The following is an 8197-nucleotide window of genomic DNA, read 5'->3' as shown; positions in this document are numbered from 1 at the left end:
CCCTGAAGGGGCGCAGAATTCATATGGCCTGCATTTTTCTGTGCCCCCTGTGCAGAAAAACCAAAAAAAATCTGCCGGGGGACATGCGCCTCTTCCTTGGCAGCTCAGCGTGCCTGGAGCAGCCTCAGATGGGGGAAAGGGGGCTGGGCATGCGTGCTTGTATGGTTGATCATGGTGGTGGGGCAGGACTGGGCGTATGCGCGTGTGTGCCAATAAGCGAGCGAGAGGAACAGACTCCTGCAGCTTCTTGGCATGGAAGGGTAGGGCTTTTTATTAAGCACGAGGCAGGCTAGGGGCAGAAATGTAGCAGCCTGCCTGAGTTAACTGATCTCATTCTCTGAGGCAGAAATGTAGCAGCCTGCCTACGTAGTAACATTGTTATTGTTCCTGTTGTTAGTTAACTCTTCCCATTCTCAGCAAATTCCCCAGAAGCATAAAACCTGGGAAAGTTTTAAGGCCCCTACATTGCCAGAGTGATGTAAAGGAGCCTTATAGTAAATGACATTAAGGGAATCCTCAGCCTAGGAAGATCTAAGTGATTTCTCACTTTTTTCCTGTGCCAAAGTGGCACGGTGGGGTTCGATGACAGCTCAGGATTTATTTTACCGATTAAAAAAAAATACTTTGAGGGCAAATAAAACATGTCAGGACAATCAGAACCAAGCACTTCCCAAAGTACCCAGCCAGGTCCAGGATAATGATTAGCAAAATTATATGACTTTCATGTGTGTGACTTTCCTTTAAAATGACATTCTACTTTTTTTTTTATGTTCTGTAATGTATTTTGACAAATAAAATATGCAGAATTTTGAATTTTTTGGTGCTGAATTTTTTGGCACAGAATTCCCCTAGGAGTAAAATGCCTATATACATTTGTTGCTGGTACCCGGATGCTGCATATCACCAATGTAGCCACTAGTGTCATGAAGTATGGACAGCCTTGGTCTAGGCAGAGTCCTGCCTCTCATTGATGCAACTGATGCCAAGACCTGCTTCTCTGAATATATCCAGTAGCTATGGCTACAAATCTAGAACAACAACTTCATGGAATGCCGTCCCCCTGGATGGGTGGATGGTGGCAACTGAACCTGGGACCACTCATCTAAAAGCAGTCTTTACTACCTTTTAGATCTAGAGTTTCAGGTCCAGTCCCTGCTGCTTATGACTGACCTAGGGATGTCATGTTTCAAGTGGTGACTTATACCAGGATTTCAGCTGTGCAGGACCTCCAAAGCTTGGGATATATGCCCCCAGCCAGGAGGCATAAGCAATACTTAAAGTGTCGTTCTCTGTCCCCTTCAGTGGCAGGATCACAGAGATTTATGAGTTGGCTGCACCATTCAAGTTAAGTCTTTTAGCTCAGGCAGTAATATCTCATGTTTTTAAATGTAGAGTTCCTGGGTTCAATCCCTTCCCCATCCAGGTACATCGTGTTACATTAAATAATGATTGAAAGATCAGAAGCACTTTCTAAAATGAGTTGCTGTGATCCAGGGACCTCTTAGTGCTAACTGACAGAGGGCATAAGGGGTGCATAGGGTTTTACAGGGATCCTCTGGTTCAGATATGTGCATAACAGTTCACTGAAGGGTGGCATGTGAGGTCTCTGCCAAGAACCAGTGGCCCACTGGCCATTTTCATCGTTGCAAAATATATGCATGGATAATATTTAAGGAGTTATGTATCTATACTAAAATTTATGTTTTTACAGTCTTGGAGTTAAGGCAGATCACCTGGCAATGACATACCTTGGAAATGTTCCTTTCAGACAGGAGAACACCTTCAGGTAGCAGGCACCCATCTCCCTGTCTGGTAATTTATTGTATGTCTCAGAATGCATGCCTATTTGCATACTGAGTCATAAGATAAATAAGAAAGTGAATCTACAGGAGAGGAAGTTTACAGTACAAAACAAACAGCAGGGGAATGTCCAGCTTTTGAATTAAAAACAAAAACATAGAATCATAACATAGAATCATAGAAGGTCAGGGTTGGAAGGGACCTCAGGAGGTCATCTAGTCCAACCCCCTGCTTGAAGCAGGACCAATCCCCAATTTTTGCCCCAGATCCCTAAATGGCCCCCTCAAGGATTGAACTTACAACCCAGGGTTTAGCAGGCCAATGCTCAAACCACTGAGCTATCCCTCCCCCTATGTTTAGGTATATCTTAGATTCCAGTGTTGGATGGCACTTCTTCACCTAGAAGCCAACCTGGCACCATGTCTGTCTCATGAAAGGAGAATCACAGTCAGCTTGGCTGTAAAACGCTGTGAGGATATTGGGTGAGCAAGACATGAGAGTATCTTGTTAATTAAATCTAGGCCCTATAATGTGTGTTATGATTCTGTTTTATATATAACCATAGGTTTACAATACTTCTTATTACTTGAATCTCTATGCTTTTTTAAATAAATGTATACTTGGTTTCACTATAAACATATCTAAGTGCTGTATGTTAAGCAGAGTGGTGATCTGGAGTGGAATTGGTAAGTTGTTTGTTTCTCTGCAAGCAGCAAATATGTTAATACTGTGAGTGTCCAGTGGACCAGGGGCAGGATACTCCAGGGAGGGCACAGGGGCAGCAGTAGGGTTGCCAACTTTCTAATCGCACAAAACCAAACACCCCTGCCCCACCCCAAGGCCCTGCATTTCCCCTTCTCCAAGGCCCCGCCTCCGCTCGCTCCATCTCCCCTCCCCCTGTTGCTCATTCTCCCCCACCTTTACTAACTTTCACCAGGCTGGGGCAGAGGATTGGGGTGTGGGAAGCTGGTGAGGACTCCAGCTGGGGGTGTAGGCTCTGGGGTGGGGCCAGGGATGAGGAGTTTGGGGTGCAGGAAGGGGCTCCGGGCTGGGGCTGAGGGGTTCAGAGTGTGGGAGAGGGTGCAGGCTCTGGCTCAGGGTGTGGGCTATGGGGTTGGGCCAGGGATGAGGGGCTTGGGGTGCAGGAGGGGGCTCAGGTCTGGGGCAGGGTGTTGGAGGGATCCAGGCTCTGGGAGGGAGTTTGGGTACAGGAGGGGACTCCAGACTGGGGCAGGGGTTGGGGTGCGGGAGGAGGTGTGAGGTCCCGGCAGCGCTTACCGCGGCTCCCAGGTCCCTGCAGCCCCTAGGTGCATGGGCATCCAGCGTGGCTCTGCGCACTGCCCTCGCGCCCGCAGGCCAGGTTGCCTGTTCAGTTCTTATGCCAGCAAAGTAGGGTGACCATATTTCCCAAAGGGAAAACGAAACACCACATGCAGTTCCCAGCCGATGGGAGCTGCAGAGCTGGCACTAGGGGCGGGGACAGCGTGCAGAGCATCCCTGGCCACCCATGCACCTAGGGGCCACAAGGACCTGGCTAAGGGGGCCTGCCTTATCCCCGGGCCCCTGCTGTGCCGCCGACTGGACTTTTAATGGCTCGGTTGACGGTGCCAACTGGTGCTGCCATGGTCCCTTTGTGACCGGGCATTCCGGTTGAAAACTGGATGCCTAGCAACCCTAGAGCAGAGTGTGCCTATTGCTAATCTGTAGAGAGACAGCAGAGCCTTCAAGGCCTAGTGGGAGAGCTTGTGTTGCGGATGGAGTTGGGGAGCTGACCACTGGCAGGCACAGACGAGGTTTCCTTATGCTAAGGGAAGATGGGAGCAATGTGTCTCACAACTCTGGGTACACCCAGGAAGTATCACAGATCCATACTTCCTCTTCCCCTGACCCTGTTTGATTGTTTTTTATAAATTTCTTGGTTCAGATAAATATATCTATCTAATACTTGAGTAATTCCATTGATTTCAATGGGGTTGGGCCAGACGTACATCAGTTTTACTAAGATCAGAATTTGTCTCTTAGTTCATTATATACAGCAATTCCATCTGTTAGTGTTTTCATTGAGAGAAACCAAGTCTTGTAGCTTTAACTATTTTCTCTATCTTCTTTATCTCCCAAGGCCACTCATTCCAATAGCACTCTCTGGACTGCTCCCTGCAGCCTTAAAGTCTCAGCCAGGAAGCTGTCTTTCTCAGTGCCCTGTGCAATGAGGTCTGAGCTGCTCTGGAGGCTGAAGCAGCTGAATTGAAACCTGAAGCAACTGGTTGAAAACTTCACCATTAAGAAGTTTCACTTCCCAAATATGCTGTGCTATAAATAGTCTGTGCAATGGGATATGACATTTACTCCCACACATGAGACAGACAGTATTCTTTGTAACCTGTATATTATGGGCCTAAACCCATGAGTTACCTGACAGAAAAATAGGGCAAGGAGCCCACCACTTCCCTCAGCTAGACCTGTGAAACTGCACTCAAGTCAGAGGGGGTTGCGCTGGTGAGGTCAGGACAGAATTGGACCCAGGTTTACTGCATCTATGCACAGGAAAACTCTTCCATTGTCATTTCAAACTGTCAGAACATTTCATGTAGCTAAAGGCTTCTGCCTCAGGACTTACTATACTTTGCACTTCTATCAGGGACAGTGGACCTACTTTGCCACCCATGTGCATCATTCTTTGTGAATTGCATGCACATGTGAGGAGGTGAAGGCAAGAGCAGGACTCAGGATCCAGCCAGGGAGCAGGTCAGCACCTCACCCCAACAAGTCTCAGTTGCTCCCCTCATGCCCCATGCAGAGCACCTACCCCATGTCCCTTCCTATCCCTGACACCCCAACTTCCCCGCTCTGCCCCATTGCCCCGACTCCCGCCTGCTCCCCATGTAGGGTGATCTTCCTTTGCCTCTCAGTTCCATAGTACCTTCCATCTGAGGATCTCAAAGCACTTTACTCCAAAGAGATCAAGGCTGATTAAAGCAATGCAGCCAGTGGAACTCGGGAAAACTTGATTAAAATTCTGGCACTGCTACAGACTGTGCCTGTGACCGTAGGTATCTCACAATCTCTCTGCCTCCATTCCGCATCTGTGAAATAGGGATAATAATACATCCTTTGCCTTTTTTGTCTACTACCATTGTAAGCTCTTTGGGAAAGGAATGTCTCTTACTGTGCCTTTATACAGGGCCTACTGCATTGGGGGCCTGCATCTCAGGTGAGATCTTCAGGTACTACTATGCTAAATAATTTTATAGGCATCACATCACAAAATCCCCATGGAATAAATCTGTATTATCCCTATTTTTTAGGAATGGAGAAACTGAGGCATAGAGATTCATAGATTTTTAAGGCCAGAAGGGACCATTATAATTATCTAATATGAGCTCTTGTCTAGCACAGGTCAGAGAATTTCACCCAATGATTCCTGTATCAAGCCTATATCTTCCAGTTGAGCTAGAGCACATCTTTTGGAATGATAAGGGAAGCAATTTGCCTATGGTTACGCAGCAAATCAGCTGCAAACAACCAATTTTTACAAAAGGTAAAAAGAGCTTTTCAATAAGTTGTTGTGCCTTATTCCAGACATGCCACCCAACAAGAAGGTAATTACTGGAGCAGATCTAAAGGCGCACGTTGGAATGGCAAAGGCTGGATATGAAACAGTTCAAGGAGAGCACAGCATTGGAACCAGAAACTCTGAGAGGGAATGACAGTACAGACTTGTCTGGCATTGCACACACTTTCACAAGAGGGAAAGCCACCTCATAACTTTTCCCAGTGGAGGGTACAAGCCTCAAATTGATTTATTTTTAATAAAAAGAATTAATAGATCATGATTAATGAATTATAGGGTAATTATACGCAAGTGCATTGTGCAGCAACACAGACATCTTCTTATGGACTTCAGAATGCAGAGACCTCAGCATGCAGAGACCTCAGCAACGTCTGAACTCCTGGGCACAGGAAACGCTTAAGTGGTGGAAACTTAAAAGATAGGAATGAAAAAAACTTTAAATAAGAAGTAATGTGTTGATTTCCTGACTACACACAGGGATGTTGGAGGATAATTGGTGCAAACTAAAGTTAATATTGCTGATAAACGGCACATGAAGTCCAAGGAGTGATGACACCAGTGTCAAAAGGGAGACTTGGTAGTGGAATCCTCAAGTTAAAGAATCCACTGAGAAGAAAAAAAATAACTTTTAAAAAATGGCAAGCCAGTGGATTAAGCAGAGATAACCTGGCTTCTATGGAGACAAGAAAGGAAGCCAAAAGAAGGGCCCAAGATATCAAATTATTTTACAAACCTGCTCAATTATATTCTTCTACAAGAGAGTAAAAGCTTTGAGGCGCCTTAAACATGAAGGAAATATTACACTGTGGGCTGATTATCACGCAATGAAGCTGATGTCACAAGGTGTTAAAATATGGGAGAAGATTATTGAAAAGCGTCTGCATGGAAAAGTTGAAATTTGGAAGGGTCAGCACAGATTTATGCTGGGAAGTACAACTGTTGCTATATAGGGTCTATGAATCCTCATGGAGAAATTCAGAGAAAAGAGATCGGCATGGACTTTGTGGACTTGGAGAAAGTGTACAATCATGTACAAAGAGAATTTAGTGGGGTTTGCAATGTAGTGGTGTGTCAGCAGGATGCGTCTGTCTTATCCAGGATATGTATTGATGGAGTGACTACTCTAGCCATAACCAAATGGGGCTACAACAGAGAATTTCCAGTAAATGCTAGTCTGCACCAGGGGACAGTGTTGAGCTCTTTTTTGTTGAGCGTTGTCCTGGATGTGATTTGTGAGAATATACGAAAGGAGCCCCCTTGGAACATGCTCTTCACTGATGACTTAGTGATAGGTGCAGAAGATTGTGAGACCCTGCAAGTGGCAACACAGTTTTGAGCAGGAGGGACTTAGTCTGAACATTGGTAAGACTTAGGCTATGAAAACTGATGAAGGAGGACCCACCATAAAGCATATCACAGGCACAGACCTTATAGTGAAAGAATTGAAACACCGTAGGGTCAATGGTTGCTGACAATGGTGCCCTTCTGATTCCTGCCGGGCATTGTACCACAACTGCTTGGTGCAAAGGGCAGGAACTGACTCCTGTCCTCTATGATAAGAATGCCAAAGTTAAAAGATAGAGTGTATAAAATTGTAAATCAACCCATCCTAATGTACAGAACAGAGACTAGGCCAGCAACAAGAAAATAAATCAATATACTCTTCCACACAGAAATAAAGATGTTGAGATGATGAAATGGTTGGATGATCCATGAAAGGAAATGAAATAAGGTTATGACGGGTCTAATGCATGTTGCTCCAATTGAAGACCAGTTGAGGGAGACTAGGCTATATTGGTATGGACTTGTCTAGCCAAGACCTGAGAGTTATATTGATGAGATGGCTCTTGTAATCATGAATGGAAGATGACCAAGAGGGAGGCCAAAGACTCAATACATGGACTGAATAGCAGCAGACCTTAGGGAGGCCAATTTGCACAACAGCCACGCATACTATCATAAGTTTTGGACGTAGGCTACAAAAGTCACTGACCCTGAATAGGGAAGTGGCAAGAAAGCAGAAGAGTTGGAAGCAGAACCCAGAAGTCAAAGCTCCCAGTCCTGTGATTTAGACATAAGACCAGGGATTTCCCTAGACCTGCCCCCCCCCCGCCCTGAATTTCCCCAACACCCTCCCCAGTTACATGCAGTGTTGCCAGTTTAGTTGTTGATTGGAAATTTGAATTGAAATTGAAGCATTAATCCACACTTAAAGGCAGATACAGTATATGAGAAAATATTTGTACCTGAGAAAGCAGAATGGGTTTGAAAAGTGTGAACAAAGACTAGCTTCCTCACACAGCTGTTATTTATGACAATGTCGGCACATTTGTTTTGGCTATATTGGCCTACCTAATAATTTCAAATTATGATTTGTAAGCAAGGTCTGAATCAGCTCCCCCGTGACAGCCAGTGATGAGCCAGTGGAGGGTGGAAAGGCTTCAGGACCAGACCGTATTTACATGAACACACCTACCCTGCCTAGGTATCAGCAGACAGAGCTCTGCTGCCCAAGTGATCAATTTTGGCTGGTGTTGGGTTACAAATCCCTGTAGCATTCAATGTGGGGGGTCATGAACTGTTGTTCTCCTGATTGCAGGAGTAAAGGGCAGCAGACCTGGGCTTAGCCTGACTGAATGAGGGGGTCTCCCTCCATGCTTAATTTGTGCCAGGGCTTGCCAGGGCTGAACCCCGTCACCTCTAGGCTTGGCCGTTCAGAGCCCTGGGACCTCTGAGCTTGTCACGTCAGTTATGAAAGTAACAAACTTGCCTGAGCCCCGGCACCTCTTTCCTTACAGATTAAGCCCTGGTCACCCGCAACTGAAC

The sequence above is a fragment of the Eretmochelys imbricata genome, chromosome 27, assembly GCF_965152235.1.
Source record: "Eretmochelys imbricata isolate rEreImb1 chromosome 27, rEreImb1.hap1, whole genome shotgun sequence".
NCBI lineage: Eukaryota > Metazoa > Chordata > Testudines > Cheloniidae > Eretmochelys > Eretmochelys imbricata.
The sequence above is the reverse complement of the archived record's forward strand: the minus strand, read 5'-3'. Positions refer to the sequence as shown.